This window comes from Macaca mulatta, chromosome 4, assembly GCF_049350105.2.
Source record: "Macaca mulatta isolate MMU2019108-1 chromosome 4, T2T-MMU8v2.0, whole genome shotgun sequence".
In the NCBI taxonomy this organism is placed as follows: Eukaryota; Metazoa; Chordata; class Mammalia; order Primates; family Cercopithecidae; genus Macaca; species Macaca mulatta.
Genome location: NC_133409.1, coordinates 109,264,643 through 109,283,089, shown reverse-complemented (window position 1 = coordinate 109,283,089; position 18,447 = coordinate 109,264,643). Strand labels below are relative to the sequence as shown.

Below are 18,447 nucleotides of genomic sequence, written 5' to 3'. Positions count from 1 at the left end.
ACAAGAAATGAACTAGTGATACTTGCAGCAAACTGTATGATTCTTCAGGGAGTTATGCTGAGTGAAAAAAACCAGTCCCCAAAGATTGCACATTATATGATTCTTCTTATATAATGCTCTTAAAATGACATAATTATAAATATAAACAACAGGTTAGTAGTGGCCAGGGGTAGGGAATGGAAGAGAGGAGAGGAGTAGATGGAAAGGTGGACAATACAAGGGATCTCTTTGGTGATGGAAATTTTCTGTATCTTTACTGTATAAAAGTCAATATCATGGTTTTGCTATTGTGCACATCTTGTAAACATCTTATTTTGTAAGATGCTACCATTGTCTCCCTCATTTCCAAAAGAATGCTTTGCCAGATATCCTTGGTTGTCAGGTTTGTTTCATTCAGCGTTTTGAATATTTCATCCCAGTCTTCCCTGCCTTGTAAGGTCTCTAATGAGAAGTCAACTGATAGTGGTATTAAAATACTATTGTACGCAATGCATTTCTTATCTCTTGCTGCTCTTAAAATTGTCTTTTATTTTTGATAATTTGATTATTATTTGTCTTGATGAACTCTTTGGGTTGAAAAATATGGAAAGCTTCACAAATTTTCATGTCATCTTTGTGCAGGGACCATGTTAATATGCTATCATTCCAATTTTAGTACAAATGCTCCTTGGCTTACAATAGAGTTACTTTCCAAGAAACCCATTGTAAGTAGAAAGTATTATGTTGAAATATGCAGCTGACTGAAAGCAATGGCTGGCTACTTTATTTAGCGATGGTGAAATAAGTATGGTTTTTACCAAATGTTTATCACTTTTACACTATTGTAAAGTTGAAAAACCACAATATAAACCACCATAAATTGAAGATTATCTGTATATGTGCTGCTAAAGTGAGCACTCTATTTTCTTTAACTATAGAAGTAAGTTATTGTAAATATTCTTCACACACACATCTTCTCACATCTCTGGTTATTTACTTCAAGTAAATTTCTTGAACTAGAATTATTGCCTCAAAGATATTGCATATTTTAAGTATTTTTTTGTCATATTGCCAATTGCACCCCTGAAATATTTCATGAGTCAATTCTTCAGCAGCATTTTCTACAAATGTTGTTGTCTCTTCCTTTTCAGTATTTATGTTTCAATATCTCTGCTTAGCCTTCCTTCATCTTACTGAATTGACAAGAAAGCTCAGAAGATTGTTATTGGGAACATTTATATAAGCAAAAATCCATTTCTAATGAAAATTCGATGTTTTCAAATTATCTGTTGAAAACAAGTAACACCCAGATAACAAACCTTGTTAAAAACCAAATTTATTTGCTCATCTATTTTCTGTTTTCTAAGGATCAGAACTTTGATGAATATATGGAGGGGTTGTTAAAGTTAGTATAAGACAATAAAAAATGTCTTCTAAGTAACGAAAAATATATATGTCAATACTAGACTAAAATTGTGTAGTTTTTGTTTTATAATTATGGATTCTCAGCAGCATGTACTGATACACACTTCCATTTTCTTCTCATAATAAGATTAATAAAAATCATCCGTATAGACATGGGAGCAGTTTTTTTTACATGTTTAATTTCCATGTTTCTTCTCCCAGTTTCCACTGACTGACTGTCTTCTGCATTCTTCCCATTTTTATTCCACAGTATTTTGGTCCTCTGTCAGTTGGCTCCAGATGTTTTCTTGCAACTGTAATTTGCATAAGAATTCTAGTCTTTGCCTGTGCCTTTGCTCAGCATTCATTTGAATTTGAGTTTTTATAACTGCCTTACCAAAAAGCTTTTACTTCTCTCTAAAATACCCTGTAAAATGCTTGCTCTTGATTACTTATACCCTGAGAACAGCTTTGTTCTCTGTGAGGTACCAAAGCTCTGTTTCTCTACTCTCATTACTCTGTGCTTTTGCTGCCTCTGGCCTTTTGTGTTTTGAACCACCTGTGTCCGCTGTGAGAAGGTCAAAGCTATAGAGTGGCTAAAATGATTGGTGATGGGCCAACCTGAGAGGATATTGATCTGCTTCTCCATGAAATGGCAATCATAATGTTTCTTTATTTTCAGAATTTATTTTTATAACAATTTAAAATGTTAACAAAGATAAAATAGAATTGAATAAATAGTATAGTTTATTTAACATGCCTTTTCACTGTGTTTCATCACATTGGTGATACCAAAATATTTTTCTTCTGAGACAGATTTGGGATCTAAGGGCAGGCATGTTGTAATCTGAGGGAGAGAGGCTGACCAGTTAATGTCATAGACTTTTGAGTTTGTTGATTCATTTTCTATCCAGTAGAATGAGCAGTTAAGAATTCTAGCTGGCCCAGGTTCTGTCTACTGGTATAACTTCTATATTTGATGTCCTTCAGAGATACCCTGAAGGGAATATTGGGGAGGATTCTCATAACGAGGATGTTCATAATGCATAGAAATCCAGTCTGGCTCTGCCAGCATCTTTTGTAGTCCTGACTTAAACAAACAAACAAACAAACAAACAAAAAAACTGAAAGAAACCTTATTTTAGCTGAGTTTCCCATATTGGTTCGAGTCATTTATTTTTATTTTTATATTTTTTGAGACGGAGTCTCGCTCTGTCACCCAGGCTGGAGTGCAGGGGCACAATCTCGGCTCACTGCAAGCTCCGCCTCCCGGGTTCACGCCGCCATTCTCCTGCCTCAGCCTCCCAAGTAGCTGGGACTACAGGTGCCTGCCACCAGGCCTGGCTAATTTTTTGTATTTTTAGTAGAGATGGGGTTTCGCCGTGTTAGCCAGGATAGTCTCGATCTCCTGACCTCGTGATCCACTCGCCTCGGCCTCCCAAAGTGCTGGGATACAGGGAGTTTTCTTTTAAAAAATTATTGGTCTTTTTTTTTTTTTTTTTACGTCAACATTCCTGTAGACTTCGATAAAATCTTTGTTGATACTGTTTGGTTTTAGGAAGCTGTATTTGCAGTAAACCAAGCCAGATAACTTGTTGCATCACGGTGCTTAATGGATTTGCTTGGCTGAACTGTCAGAACTTGGTTTATTATTTTTATCCACGTCTTATCCTGGAATCCTGACTCCATTTTTATCTGCTTAATGGCTTTAGTCTTAAGGCCCAGAAGAAAAACAATGACCAGCAGAGCACAATTCCTTAATCCGCTCGTGTGTATTAAGCCTAAATCATAAAATCCATATTATGTTTTGAAGATATTTGCAAATGTGTTAAATCGGAGCTATGGTATGGCACACGATAGAAGGCCATTCTCTAGCTCATGAAGGAGCACATGGATAATGATTTCTTTCCATTATCTTAGTTGCACGTATCCCATTATAAATATTAGTATTCAATAAGGACATCAGCCTAATTTGGAGATATGTGATTCAAATAATTTAGATGTTGCATTTTGGCAGGACACATAATTTATTGATTGGAAAGACAGTAGTCTTAAATTGCTATCCCTGCTTTTCTTTTGGTCTATGTAATTTCTTGCCTTAAAATACTCTGATACCTTCAAGTGGGCGATCACATCCTTTAAAGCTTCACTTTTTATGAAAATACACACCGAATAGCCAAATATAACAATGATAGCTGAACTATTTTGTTATTGCCAAACCAAATTGCTGTTTTTCTATTCCTTGATAGAGGAATCATCATTGCCCCCCAACCCGGAACTCACTTTAATTTATCCAGCTTAATGGTTTTATTTGGAACTGTTAATTATAATGTCATTTCTTATACTAAGGAGGTTTCTTACCTCCTTATATCTATTTTACTGATTTATTTCTATGAACTAGAATTCTGTTTGGCCACAGTGCAAGTTCCGATAGTACATATCTTCATCCACAGGATCAGTGTCTCAATTCCAGGCAACAGGGCAGAGGATCTGATTGGTCTAGTTGGGTTTATTATGCATTCATATTCAGTCAGCTCTGTCCGTGAGATAGGGCCATGCAGGACAGAGAGAACTGTATAACCATAGGAACTCAAGAGGGCAGAATTTAGAATAGGAGATCGTGTTCTGCTAGACATCCAAATAATTATCTACCACATTTTCCACTGGATAGAAACATAAACACCATGGAACAGCATTAAATAACATCTCAGTTTAAAAACCTCAGAGAGTTTGATCATTTTATCCAAATTGCCTTGTAGGCTACACTTGATTTTGAGGCTAACTTTGGAATATTGAACTCAAAATACTATTATTATTTCAATTTTATTTTCTAATGTCTGCATAATAATCACATGTGTTTAGCTTCGTCTCAAAATTTAAATTAATTTTTAAGCTCATGTCTGAGTAGCTTTGTCTTTCCTAGTTTATTTCACTTCATCCTTTCTTGGCTAGATTTCATTGGCTGGTAGTTTTATGAACAAAGCTCATGGATGCTGTAATCCTTGAGATTGTCTTGAGAATGTCTGATTTTATTTTTTTAATAGTTGAAGAGTGACTTGGCCAGACAGAATCCTGTAGTCCTACCATATTTTCCCTAAAACCTTGACTGTGCTTCACTCTCTACCTGTAGTGTTGCTGTAGAGAAGTTTGACACAGTCTGATTATTTCTTTTTGCTTGGAGTGTGCTTCCCCTACCTTAAGTGCCATGTAATTTTTTTCCTTATTATGAAAGTTCCATAAATTCATCAGGATATAACTTGGGATTATGTTTGTCAGTGTTTCGTAGGACATGATGTGCTAATATTTCAGGGAGGTTATATAATAAAATACTTTTGAACTTTGATGAGTTCTCTTTTTCAGGAATAACAAGCATATTTTGGATCTTCTTTGCTATCATTTTCTAGATAAAGGCTGTCTATTCTACTCTAAAACTCTGTTATTACACATTTCATTCATTTTCTTTTAGCAACCTATTGTGCCTTTTCTTGAATTTTAGTCATGTTATTTTAAGTTGATTACTACCTGGTTTTCTTCTTGATGATTTTCTGCATTGCTCTTGTCTTTCTTTACTGAGTTCTGCTAGCTTATGTTTCATCTTCTGTCTTCATGTAATTGTCAGATGATCCTTTGGGTGTTGCCTCACCAGCCAGAAACCTCTGTGGCCAGCGGTGCCTCTACTTGAGTTTTGCTCATGCCTGCTGGACTCATTCTGCCCACTCAGCCCGGCAGGCTGTACTTGGCTTGTGCTACCAGCCTGGATCTGATGTCTGCCAAGGGTGAGCCAGATGTGGAGTGGCAAGGGGTATGTGAGCGAGTGAGTGCAGGGTCTGGCCATTGTGCACAGCCAGGCACGCCAGCTGCTGCAGTAAGGCAGGCAACCCCGGGCACTGTCACAGGTGTCAGCTGTGTTAAATGCTAGGCCAGATCACAAGCAGCTTCTGCTGTGGGCACCAGTGTCTGGACAAGGGGAACGCAGTAGCACCCGGAAACTAGGAGACACCAGAAACCGCAGAGCAACAAAGAGGGTGTTAAAGCATGTCACAGCCCTGGCCTGGGGAGCCGCGAGGTCTGGGCTCCCAGAAGGGCTGCGGCTCTTCTCTGCTTCTCATCACCTGCAGTGCAGTGAGTGGGGGAGGCATGTTTTGGGGGGATGTGTTTCACCCAATTTGTTACATCTCTTTCAGTTTGGTCATCCCACTCCAGCCTGCGGCTCCAGGGCTGGCCTGGCTCCTGCCACTGCTTCCCGTCATGTGGAGCACCCGCCCTGTGCTGGCAGAGGGCAGGAGGGCTGTAGTGTCACAGCCCCTTTAGCTCCTGCCCATAGGTTGGCATGCAAGCCAGGGAAGTGTTACAGCTGCTTTCGCTCTGCCATTTGGTGGGTCCCGAGTTCTTGTCCTGCATCCAGGAAGAAGGAAGTTACACAGACAACTGGAGGGTGAGCAAGGTGGAAAAGAGCTTTACTGGGAGATGAAACAGCTCTCAGCAAAGAGGAGACCAGAAGTGGGCAGCTCTTATCTGCAGGCAGGTAGTATCAATGAATGTAGAGGATACCCCAGGTGGGTAGCTCCTATCTGCAGACAGGCAGACCCCACAAATGTCTGACTGAGTCTGGCTGAGTGGGTGGTGGAGTAGGGTGGGGATGGGAATGGGGCTTTATGGGCTCTGAGTGGAGGAAATGCATGCTGATTGGCACATGGGCGGGAGGAAGTGTGTGCTGATTAGTCCATGGGTGGCCATGGGTGGGTGTGGAAAAAACATCATTTGATTAGCCAAAAGACATCAAGGAAGTTCTCACTCCAGGTTGCAGACCTCACTGGGAACTGGCAGCCTGGCCCCCAAGGTTCAGACCGGCCTGACTTGAAGGTGAGGTTTCACTGGGGACTCCCCCCTTCCTGCCCAGGAATCCGTCTTCCTCACACCGCCATCAACCTACTATCTACAACACCCAGGCTGTCTGCACTGAGGGACACCCGCAGGCCCATGTCCAGCTGCCTTCAGCACTCAAAATTTCCCTCCCTTGCACCTTGGTGCCACAAGTCCGAAATGGGCCAAGGCGGCAGAGGGCTGGCATGTCAGAGCCACCCTGAGCATGTGCACACCTCACCAGGTCGTGACAGTGCCTAGACTCGACCACAACTTAGCTCTGCAGTGGAGCAGGCGCCTAGAGCAGGGAGATGCTAGGAAGCAGGAGCACGCAGGCTTCCCGGACCCCAGGGAGTGCGGGAATGCCTGTGTCCGGAGCTGTGGCTGGGGGGCTGCAGCTGTGCTCAGTAGCACAGGCTCCCGCCCGGCCAACTTGACAAGGTGCGGGGCTCCTGCCTGAATCACCTGTTCCTGGCTCCTGCCAGCTCCGCAAAACACACAGCCCCAGCCACACCTTCCCTGCTGTAGCTAGTGTCTTTGCAGGGGCGCCAGATGGGCAGCCACTGCCATCATCATCTCATCCTGGAAACTCTGTATCCCTTCCTTGAACCTTATCCCTTTGTGGTAGAATCAGTTTGTTGTAATCTGAGATTGGAATAACATGGAGAAATTTTATTATTTAGTTTGTTCATATACATTTTTCCCCTTTATCTATTCTTAGATTCATGTTAGTTGTACTTTGAACATTACTCATGTTTAAATGGGACCAGATTATATTTTTATGTGAATAATGTGGAACAACTTTGGTAGTTGTTCCAGTCAACTATGAGGTGTTGCAGTCTCAAGCTTTTTGGGACTTATTGTCTCAAACACTCTTTTACCAAATCTATGATCTTCTTTGCCCTGGATGCACATCTCCGTTCAATATTGTGTGTGTGTGTGTGTGTGTATGTGTGTGTGTGTGTGTGTGTGTGAGAAATTAATGGTTTCTAAGCAATACTCAGTAAACTTCTAGCTTTCTGATTTTTGGTGGGACTAATCATTCAGTCATTTATTAAAAGAGGATATATTTGAGTAAAATTTTGAGAGCTTACATACATGGAAATGTCTTTGTCTTTCCCTCAAACATAATTGATAATCTGTCTGGGTATAGAACACTGAATCTAGAATATGGAAGACTTTATTCATGTTTCCAAAGTTGCCATTAAGAAGTCTGATGATTTTGGATTTCCAGTCTTTGTATTTATATTTTTTCCTCATTGCTTTTTAAAACTTCGAATTATCTCTAATGTTATCAAAATTTTAATGGGTTCCTTCATAAAGGCAGTATTCATCCATTTTGCTTGGCATTCAGTGGTCTCTTTTAATTTGGATGCTCGTGTACTTCAGGTCTAGAAAAATTGTTCATGTTATTTATTTGAGACTATTTACCCTGCCAATTCTCCTTTCTGAGATCAGAATTCTTTTGAATTGAATGTCAAGCACTATAGATTGCCATCCATTTTCTGATCTCTTCTGTTCTATTTTTATCTTTTGTTTTAAAAATGCTTTTAAGAGGTTTTTAACAACTTTAATGGATTAAAATTATTTCTGTAATATTTTTAATATTTCAGATTTGTTGAGTGCTTTTAAAAAATAACATTTCTTTAAAATAGATACAACATATATTACAGTATCTTTGAAATATACTAGTTAATGGATATAATAGTTATCTGTGTATGCTTATATATGCATATATAAACTTATGTGTAAAGTATATATATTAAATATATACAATAACTTACTGTGTATTTGCAGTTTTCCTTTGATCCCAGCATAGTCTTTGCTGCCTCTGCCTATTTGTTTGTTTCTGTATCTACATTGAATATTGCAGGCTTTTGTCAACTACCAGGTGATTCTTAGCAGTCTTTTCATATTCTAGAGTGAAACACTGAGATTCTGACTGCGAACTCTGTGGCAAGAGCAAGGTTTGTTGACTGCAGGGTTTCACTGGTAAGTCAAAGATTAACCATCTCATTAGAGGATCCACAATGGCCAATATCAATTGATCCTTTATCCTAGTCAGTTTTTCCTAAGAGAATATCTTCAGTCTAGTTAGTTTCTCCTAAGAGAATATCTTCAGTCTCATGCCTGGAGATACAAATCAAGGTTCTGGAAGCCCCAGTGGGTCTTACTCTTCATGTGTCATATTTTCTGAGTTTCCCCGGTTTTGATTCTGGTATCTTTTGCTTAGCTCTGCCTAGTGTCTTGACTCAAGGCATTGGGTTCTGCCTCATTATAGAGTGAATCACCAGGCTTCTCAGAGTGGAGAAGAATTGCTTGCTATTTCCAAGTGATCTAGAAGCCCAATTGCACCCTATAAAGCTCTTCTGCCAATCATTCTGTTTTGAAACTACACAGTATTTCTTCCTTTTTTTTGTAGTTCCAGTTATTGCGCTCCTTGTATTTCTAATTCTTGAGATTTTCCAGGGTGCTGTACATTTCTAAATTTCTTGGCTTTCACACACCCAAGCTCCTAAGTAACATCTTTCTCTGCTCTGCATAGTTATTGATACGAGCTTCTTGCTTCTAAATTTTTTTGTTTACTGAGATTTACTTTCTCATTGTCTTCCTAGACTAATATCTTATTAACTCTTTAACTGTAGTGATATTTTCAGAGGGGTTGATGATAAATGCATGTATTTAATCTGTGGCAATTCACTGAAAACTCTTATGTACACTTTAAATATCTCAATCTCTAATAAAAATAGATAACTTTTCAGGGTCTCTGATGAAATGCGTGAGTCAGTATTCAAGTCCTTCATGTAGTGAGAATGATAGATATGGGTCATCCTGCTGAGATCAAGCATGTTTCTATTAAATCTTGTAGTTTTAATGATGAACCTTAGAGGCAAAGTGTTTCTTTGATAACGGAAAACTATATATTGTTATTAACTAAAATACTACAACTTTTTCAGAACGTTGACTGAGTATATTCTTTGAAAGATTTTTGCTTGAAATGCTGTAGGGAAATGGGAAATGGTACAATCAGATAGTATTAGATTGAGATGAGCTGACAGAGAGAGTCCAGTCTGATCTTAAATTTTCAGACCGCATTTAAACTCTATTATTTTGTGATTTCTACTCTATTATTTTGTGATTTTTGATTTAACTTTAAAAAATTTGTGGGGATTAACACTGAAGTAAACTATTGCAGAACTGTGTAAATAATAGCTTTATTTTTGTACTAGCAATTGCAAGAACTTTTTGGGGTTCTGATAGACTCCAGGGTAGCTTTTCAGAAAAATTCAAATTTATTGACCTTTGTTTGACTATTATCTGTTAAAATTTTTAAATTGCAATCTTACCCTTCTAAAGAAACTTGTTTTTCTTTTTTTTTTTTTGGTAAGTGAATCCTTTACTGATCATTTTAATGCTGAATTTCTTTGGAACTATGGTGTCATTTACAATATGTGCCATCTCAATTTTTCAAAACTTTTATTTAACAAAAGAAAGAAGAAAAACACTAACAAATATTTATGTTAGTGGTATAAGATACTTCAACATTTCACAAGTATTCAAATGTGAAAATTATCCCAATGAAATACGATAACTAATGTTTATATTAACTGCCTGTATGAGTTCTAGTATCAAACAATAAAAGAATAGTAGAATGTTATACTTTCTAATAAGCAAATTATAAACTGCTTATTATAAAATCTGTAATTTTCTAAATGCTTAAAATAACATAATTTATTACTGATATATGACTTTCTAGAAAAAGTCAGAATTGCTATTTATTGTTTTATTATTAAGGATATGATTTAAGGCAAATGGATAGCCATGTTTAAGTTTTTTTCAAAATTTATAAAATTTACAAGGGAAATTTTTTAAATGGTACTTTCTTAAATTTTCCTAGAAGTCTTGTATTTTCTATAATACATATAACATTTTTTAAAAAAGATATTAAAACTCTTTCTAGTACTTTAATTCTAAAAAATAATTTATTATCTACATACACTATACTTCCATATTGCTTTACCATTTTAAAGAAACTTTACATAAATTTCTTTATAGACATTTTATTTTTACAGCATGTATAGTTACTTGCATGCATTGAACATTTATTTATTTTTACTTTAAAAAAAGTTTCTTCTTCTTTTCCAATTGAACTTTTAAAATCTGTGGTTTCTTTCTTTCTTCCATTCAAGATACATGTAGTAAAGGCATAATGTACCCTAAAAACTGATTTCTTTTCATATGATTTAGCAGGAGAGGTAAGGAGGTGGGGTGAGATTAACTAATGCTACGCTTTCCCCCTTTTAAATTGTATCAATTATAATTCTAAAATAAGTTTTGCCTTTTGAGTATTTCTTGTAGAATGAACAAATATTCCTGTGCCTCTTTAACTCTTTCCCATAATGTGACTAGAGAAGAGCTCAACTTTCGTCCTGTCAAGGGCAAATTTTTTTTGTATATATTTAAATGTCTTTATAGTACTAAAATAAATGTTTTGAAGACAACTGCAAAGCAATCTGAGTGCATAATTCCTTTAGAATCTTGTAGATTTTCCTACAACTTTTAGGGTTTCCTTCTGTATCTCATTTCATAGCACTTTTATCTTAGTAACTTACCTTTTTTAAGTTTTCCAAAGATTTCCATTTAGTTTTCACAGAAACAGCTACAGTTAGCAATTATATTTCTTTAAGTTGTGCTATAATTACAATAACATGTAAAACCGTCATATATTTTGGTGAAAATGTAACAGACTTTTGGAAACTGGTGGAAACAGAAGAGACTCAATAGAAAGTAGCTTGGCAGCTTTGAGTATTTAGTGTGATGGTCATCATTTACTATATTTACTGAAGAAATGGGCATTGCCTAAACTGACGAGTCTGTTACTTAGAGATTAATTAAGAAATCTATTGCTGTAGCGAAAACCTGAGCATCTGCTGAGTGACAAAGGGGTAATGGAATTTGTTATGTTTCCACTGAAGTAGGTGTAATTTCTTTTATAGATATGCAACACTTACATAGATTTAAGTACTTTTAATTCTGCTTAAATAAATTGTAGTACAACCATATGATGGACTACTACTTATAAAGTAATATCATGCATCATGAAGCCAATTTAAATATTTAAAAGAAAGATGCCTATGAGCCATACTGAAGTGTGTGCATATATTTATGTGTGCCTGTGTGCTTAACTGCTTCAGAGGGGGATTGCAATGGGTGCGGGGACAAATTACGCTTTAAACACTTTAAACTGTTTGTGCTTATATTATAATCAGGTATTGCTTTTACAATGCTACAAAAAAGAATATATTAAAAAGCCCCCTGCACTGGGAAATTTATCTTTTCTTGCTACAAATGCCGTTCTTAAAGGGAAATAAGAATATTTTCCACACACAGTTGTTAGAAGGATTTTTTAATAGTTAATACTTATTCAGTACTTAACTTGTCCCAGACACTTCCCATGAACCATCTTTTTTTAAAAAAAATTATATTTTGAAATGACATATAAAATTGTATGTATTATGTACAACATGATGTTTTGAAATATATATACATTGTGGAATGGTTAGATCTAGCTAATTAACAAATGAATTATCTCACATAGTTTTGTGATGAGAACACTTAACATCCACTGTCTTGGCATTTTTCAAGAACACAATATATCGTTAACCATAGTCACCATGCTATGCAACAGATCTCTTAAACTTATTATTCCTAACTGTAACATCTCCCCTCCCTCTTCCAAACCACCCCAGCCTCTGGTAACTACGGTACTATTCTCTACTTCTATGAGATCAACTAGAAGGATTAAATGAGGTAGTAAATGTAAAGTGCTTAGAATTCTGCCTTGCACATAGTAAATGCTGTATATGTTTGCTGCATTATCAACAGTATTACTATTATTGTTCCAGGATCTGTGAACCAGCCCTGTACTCAGACCTCTAATGCCATTCTTGACAGATCTGGGCCTTGAGCGTAGAAAGAGTGTGTGTGGGCTTTGGAGTCAGACAGATGTGGTTTGAATTCAGGCTTCATGTCTTACATGTATGTGTTCTTGGACAAATTGTTTAAATTCACTCTTTCAAGGGTTGGTTCTCTAAAATAGTGATAATAATGACTACCACTCAGAGTTTGTGAGTATAAAATAATTTTAAGGGATATAAAATATTTAATATGTGATGGGGAACATACAAGTACTCAGTGATGCTGCCTGCCTGCCTTCCTTCATTCCCTCAGGCCTCCTTCTCATCATCGCTTCCTGCTTTGCTCTGCGTGACAGAACAACTTTTTTTCTCACTTCTTTTATAGTACCTGTAGGAGTCTGTATGCTCTTTCTCTTAGCATTTTATTTGTTTAACTCCTACACAGACACATGCCAAATGCTGTTATAGTATTAGTCTTGATTGCAATATTTGCTATTAAATTTTATTATATAATTTTACAATTTGGGTTTCTGTCTAGAGAGAATAAACGTTAATAGCTCTTTGTGTTTTCCTGATATTCATAGGTTCAGACTGGAGCACAAGTTTAATTATTCATTTCTACTTTGATGGTTCCATCCATTTTTTATGATTTTGGGAGTGATTTAGGACAGCTACCTCACTTAACCCCAAATAAGATTTCTTTTGTTATTATGCCACTGACAACTTTCAAATGAGTCACATGCCTTAGTGTACGTTTTACCTTGTAAAAGTGTCTGAAATTCTAAAGGACATCCAAACAGATTTTTTTCAAACTTCCTTTAATAAACAAACCTTTTTTTTTTTTTTTTTTATAAAAAAAAGCAACCTGGAAGAGGAAGTTAGAGAAAATTAAGTATGATTGAAGTTCTTGGTATCATTTGTCAATATACTTAAACTGAATATGTCTACATTTTCTGCTACCTGGATTTTTAGAAAAGCCTTCTTGGTGGACATATAATGTAAGGCTGATAACACTATGTGCACACAGTACCCTTTATCTTTAACTTTGCGTTTTCAGAGATTACTCTTAAGTTTTATTGTACATGCAGGTGTAGATTCCCAGGTTGTCTGTGTTAAAGGTTATACAGTTGTTGAGGGCCCTCTTTAATAAGAGGAATTCAAAATTTAAAATTCAAAGTTAGATATAAACATTTATTTAGGATAAAAAAGCATAACTTAAAATTATGTAAAGCTTACATGTTCTATAAATATTTTAAAACTTCCAAATAGAACTTGCTACATTTGTCACTGCAGCATGACTTCAGTTCTTTCAAAAAGCCCCTAAACCTGTGAAATTACCCTGTGCACACATTTTTGCTTGCTTATAGACATGAAGGCCAGATGCTGGCAACAACAAACTAGCCACAAGGTGAGACATGAGTTCTGTAGTGCTACCCTAACCTGAATGCTTGCCTTGTTACCAGACTAAATCCCCGTGCAGTGGGAAGGGATGCACTTTGCTAGGCACATGTAGTGTCAGGCACAAAGGAAACAAACTGCTACACTTCAACTCTCTCTGGAAGTCCCACCTCTGTCCCTGAATCCTGCCCCCAGTCTCCACCTACCTGTCTTAAAAGCCCTTAAAATCCCCCTTTACCTTACCCCCCAGAGAGTAAGTTCTTTGCGTATAAGCTCCCCTTCTGCTTTCCTCGATCAATGAATAAAGTTTCTGTTCTGCATGACCGAGCCTGGTCTTGTTTTATTGGTGTGAACAACACCGAGCAGGGAAAGGAGGGCCCATTAGGGCCAATGACCTTTTTGAAGGTTGGTAACATTTTATTAATTAATTGCCTCACAAAGTTCTATAATACTCTTTCCTATATATTTAGTTGCATGCCCTTTGATATCCTCATTGTAAAACAAATAAATTTGTAATATCCTCTATGAAAACTATAGAAGGATTATTTTATTTTAGCCTAGCTGATTGAAATTTGTTTTTTTACTGTTAATAGCTGGGACACATTCAATATGTGATTATACGAGATATACTTACTATTTGTAGTCCTGCTCTTGGTTTGTGTCCTACAAATGCAGGTATTCCAATAAATTCTATTTTGAAGAATGCCTGAAAAACATGTTGTTTAGATAATTATGCAATATTATTGAGAATATTATTGGAGGAATAGAACTTCCATGTTGAATGGTGTCAGTGAGAACTGAATCATTTTCTTATAATTTCACATGTCTGATAATTAGAAGAATTTTCCATAGACTAACTTGTTGCTCCAATATATTTCAAATCTATTTATCCTCCATTATCTATGAATATTCTGTGCTGAAAATCAGAGGGAATGTTCATATCAAATTATAATCTCTGGAAATATACATTAATTTCAGTGATGCCCGATGAGTCAACAACAACTATACATATAAAAACTGTGAAACTTAAGTAGATTAGACCCAAGAGAATAGATCTCCAACTCAACTTTCTCTTAGCCGGATTCTAAAACATCCATGGCTAATCCATTTCTATTGGACCTCAGGGGGTTTGTAATGGGGATGAAGTCAGAAAAGAAAGAGACAGCAGTCCAACCAATTGCCATTAAAATGTCTTACGTTTGAAAGTTTTAGAAAAACTAGTGATTACGTGAACACGTTGCAAGGGAGCCTCCTAGGGCATTGGAAGGTCCTCATCTAGTGAGGTGCCCTGGAGATAAGCTTCGTTAGTTTCACAGGAAATCTCTCTCTGATTACAAAAACTTCTGAGTGAAAGATTTGCCTAGAGGGACCTACTTTCTTTAAACTCAGATATGTCACATTTGATTTTGTGTCTGGTTGTCTTTTCCTATTTAGTTTTTTATTAAAAGTTAAGAGCAACTCCAAAGTCACTGAAGTTGTAACCTAAGAACCATTCCCTGTTTCTTAGAGTACCAATTCTATATGGACTATTAAAAATGAATGACTCACAATATTGTAGAGAACAAGGAAGTTGGAAGGAAGCAAAGAATGTGTGCTGATCTAAATTAAAAAAAAAAAAAAAAAAAAGGAAGCCTAGTTTAAACTGTTGAAAGTAAAAAGACAAGTGTTGTATAGCCCAGGAATTCCCAGGAGATAGCCACTGGCTTTCTAAGAGTTCTATGATAACTTACTTACAATAACAAAGCTCTCTCCAGACACTGAAGTATAATCTCAAAAACTAAATTATTAACTTATAGGAAAATAAAACTTTACACAGATCAGAATACTTGTGTTAACATGACAAAGTTTCTCTCCTGTAGGCTAGCTTGAATGGCAAGTCTGATTATGAACAAAAAGTTGCCTGGCAAGTGTGAAATGTGAATATTGAGTGTATGTGATCTTAAGCAGTTCCTCAGACAATATATTTTGATCTTTCTTCCTCATATCTATTGGCCAAGGCTGGCTTTTCCCTTGACTTGGTTAGATGTGCATTGCCATATTTGTCATGTATGTTCTTCCTGATTGAAACAGTCTTTGCTCACACATATTAATGTCATTGTTATGACTGTGGTCAAATGTTATGCCAAACTGGGAGCTATTTTAAATCTTCCAGGTAACTTAACATACATAATATATATGTATGTATGTTACATTTTTAAATGTTTATCAAAGTAATATTCACCTACAATTGACAAAGCATAGGGTTGAAAAAAAAACAATAGCCCATTGCATCATCAACCTCCATTCCTAGATCTTTCTCCTGAAGATTACCTGCATATCTGCAAATGATATGTACAGTGGAATTGCTTGATTGCCAATTTTTAGATATTTTGTATTAGGTTCCTACCAAGGCAGATGAAGATTTAGCCTACTTATAGCTACCCCATCTTCCTTTCTTTTTGTATAGTTATAATATAATTTTGTTCCTGAATCCTTGTATTTGAAACATTAAATAATATTCTTATACCTTTACTATTTTTTTCTAATTATAAACAGTAATTTTTAAATTCTATAGTTCAGGCCGGGCGTGGTGGCTCAAGCCTGTAATCCCAGCACTTTGGGAGGCTGAGACGGGCGGATCACGAGGTCAGGAGATCGAGACCATCCTGGCTAACACGGTGAAACCCCGTCTCTACTAAAAAATACAAAAAAACTAGCCGGGCGAGGTGGCGGGCGGCTGTAGTCCCAGCTACTCGGGAGGCTGCGGCAGGAAAATGGCGTAAACCCGGGAGGCGGAGCTTGCAGTGAGCTGAGATCTGGCCACTGCACTCCAGCCTGGGCGACAGAGCCAGACTCCATCTCAAAAAAAAAAAAAAAAAAAAAAAAAAAAAAAAAAAAAATTCTGTCGTTCATAAGGTGTAGATATTAGTTGCTTCTTGCTCCTCCTTTCAGCATTTCTCTCTTCCAGTTTCTCTTATATACATTTTAACTTTTCCATTGTCACAATTGATAACAATTTCTTACTATGTATTATGTGAAAGAGGGGGTTAATTAAACTCAAGACTAATAATGTTTCCATTCTGTAAATTGGTTAAGAAAAAAATAGACCAAAACCAATTTTGTTCACAATAATCATGGTTTTAAGAAACCTGTACCTTGCTTTGCTTAAAAACTTCAGAAGAAGCCTCATAATATGCAATATGAAATGTGTTTAAAAGTTGCTTTGAGTGTACACTATATCTTTAAGATCTTTTTATTATTATTATTATTATTATACTTTAAGTTCTAGGGTACATGTGCATAACGTGCAGGTTTGTTACATATGTATACTTGTGCCATGTTGCTGTGCTGCAGCCATCAACTCGTCAGCACCCATCAACTCGTCATTTACATCAGGTATAACTCCCAATGCAATCCCTCCCCCCTCCCCCCTTCCCATGATAGGCCCCGGTGTGTGATGTTCCCCTTCCCGAGTCCAAGTGATCTCATTGTTCAGTTCCCACCTATGAGTGAAACATGCGGGGTTTGGTTTTCTGTTCTTGTGATAGTTTGCTAAGAATGATGGTTTCCAGCTGCATCCATGTCCCTATAAAGGACACAAACTCATCCTTTTTTATGGCTGCATGGTATTCCATGGTGTATATGTGCCACATTTTCTTAATCCAGTCTGTCACTGATGGACATTTGGGTTGATTCCAAGTCTTTGCTATTGTGAATAGTGCTGCAATAAACATACGTGTGCATGTGTCTTTATAGCAGCATAATTTATAATCCTTTGGGTATATCCCCAGTAATGGGATGGCTGGGTCATATGGTACATCTAGTTCTAGATCCTTGAGGAATCGCCATACTGTTTTCCATAATGGTTGAACTAGTTTACAATCCCACCAACAGTGTAAAAGTGTTCCTATTTCTCCACATCCTCTCCAGCACCTGTTGTTTCCTGACTTTTTAATGATCGCCATTCTAACTGGTGTGAGATGGTATCTCATTGTGGTTTTGATTTGCATTTCTCTGATGGCCAGTGATGAGCATTTTTTCATGTGTCTGTTGGCTGTATGAATGTCTTCTTTTGAGAAATGTCTGTTCATATCCTTTGCCCACTTTTTGATGGGGTTGTTTGTTTTTTTCTTATAAATTTGTTTGAGTTCTTTGTAGGTTCTGGATATTAGGCCTTTGTCAGATGAGTAGATTGCAAAAATTTTCTCCCATTCTGTAGGTTGCCTGTTCACTCTGATGGTAGTTTCTTTTGCTGTGCAGAAGCTCTTTAGTTTAATGAGATCCCATTTGTCAATTTTGGGTTTTGCTGCCGTTGCTTTTGGTGTTTTAGACATGAAGTCTTTGCCCATGCCTATGTCCTGAATGGTATTGATGGAACGTACCTCAAAATAATAAGAGCTATTTATGACAAACCCACAGCCAATATCATACTGAATGGGCAAAAACTGGAAAAATTCCCTTTGAAAACTGGCACAAGACAGGGATGCCCTCTCTCACCACTCCTATTCAACATAGTGTTGGAAGTTCTGGCTAGGGCAATCAGGCAAGAGAAAGAAATCAAGGGTATTCAGTTAGGAAAAGAAGAAGTCAAATTGTCCCTGTTTGCAGATGACATGATTGTATATTTAGAAAATCCCATTGTCTCAGCCCAAAATCTCCTTAAGCTGATAAGCAACTTCAGCAAAGTCTCAAGATACAAAATTAATGTGCAAAAATCACAAGCATTCTTATACACCAGTAACAGACAAACAGAGAGCCAAATCAGGAATGAACTTCCATTCACAATTGCTTCAAAGAGAATAAAATACCTAGGAATCCAACTTACAAGGGATGTAAAGGACCTCTTCAAGGAGAACTACAAACCACTGCTCCGTGAAATAAAAGAGGACACAAACAAATGGAAGAA

The 18,447-nt window shown here is 36.8% G+C and overlaps 1 pseudogene; it reads right to left on the bottom strand.

Moving 5' to 3' along the window:
• Positions 1–576: 576 nt before the first annotated feature.
• On the bottom strand, positions 577–674 carry LOC114677836 (U6 spliceosomal RNA; annotated as a pseudogene).
• Positions 675–18,447: the final 17,773 nt, after the last annotated feature.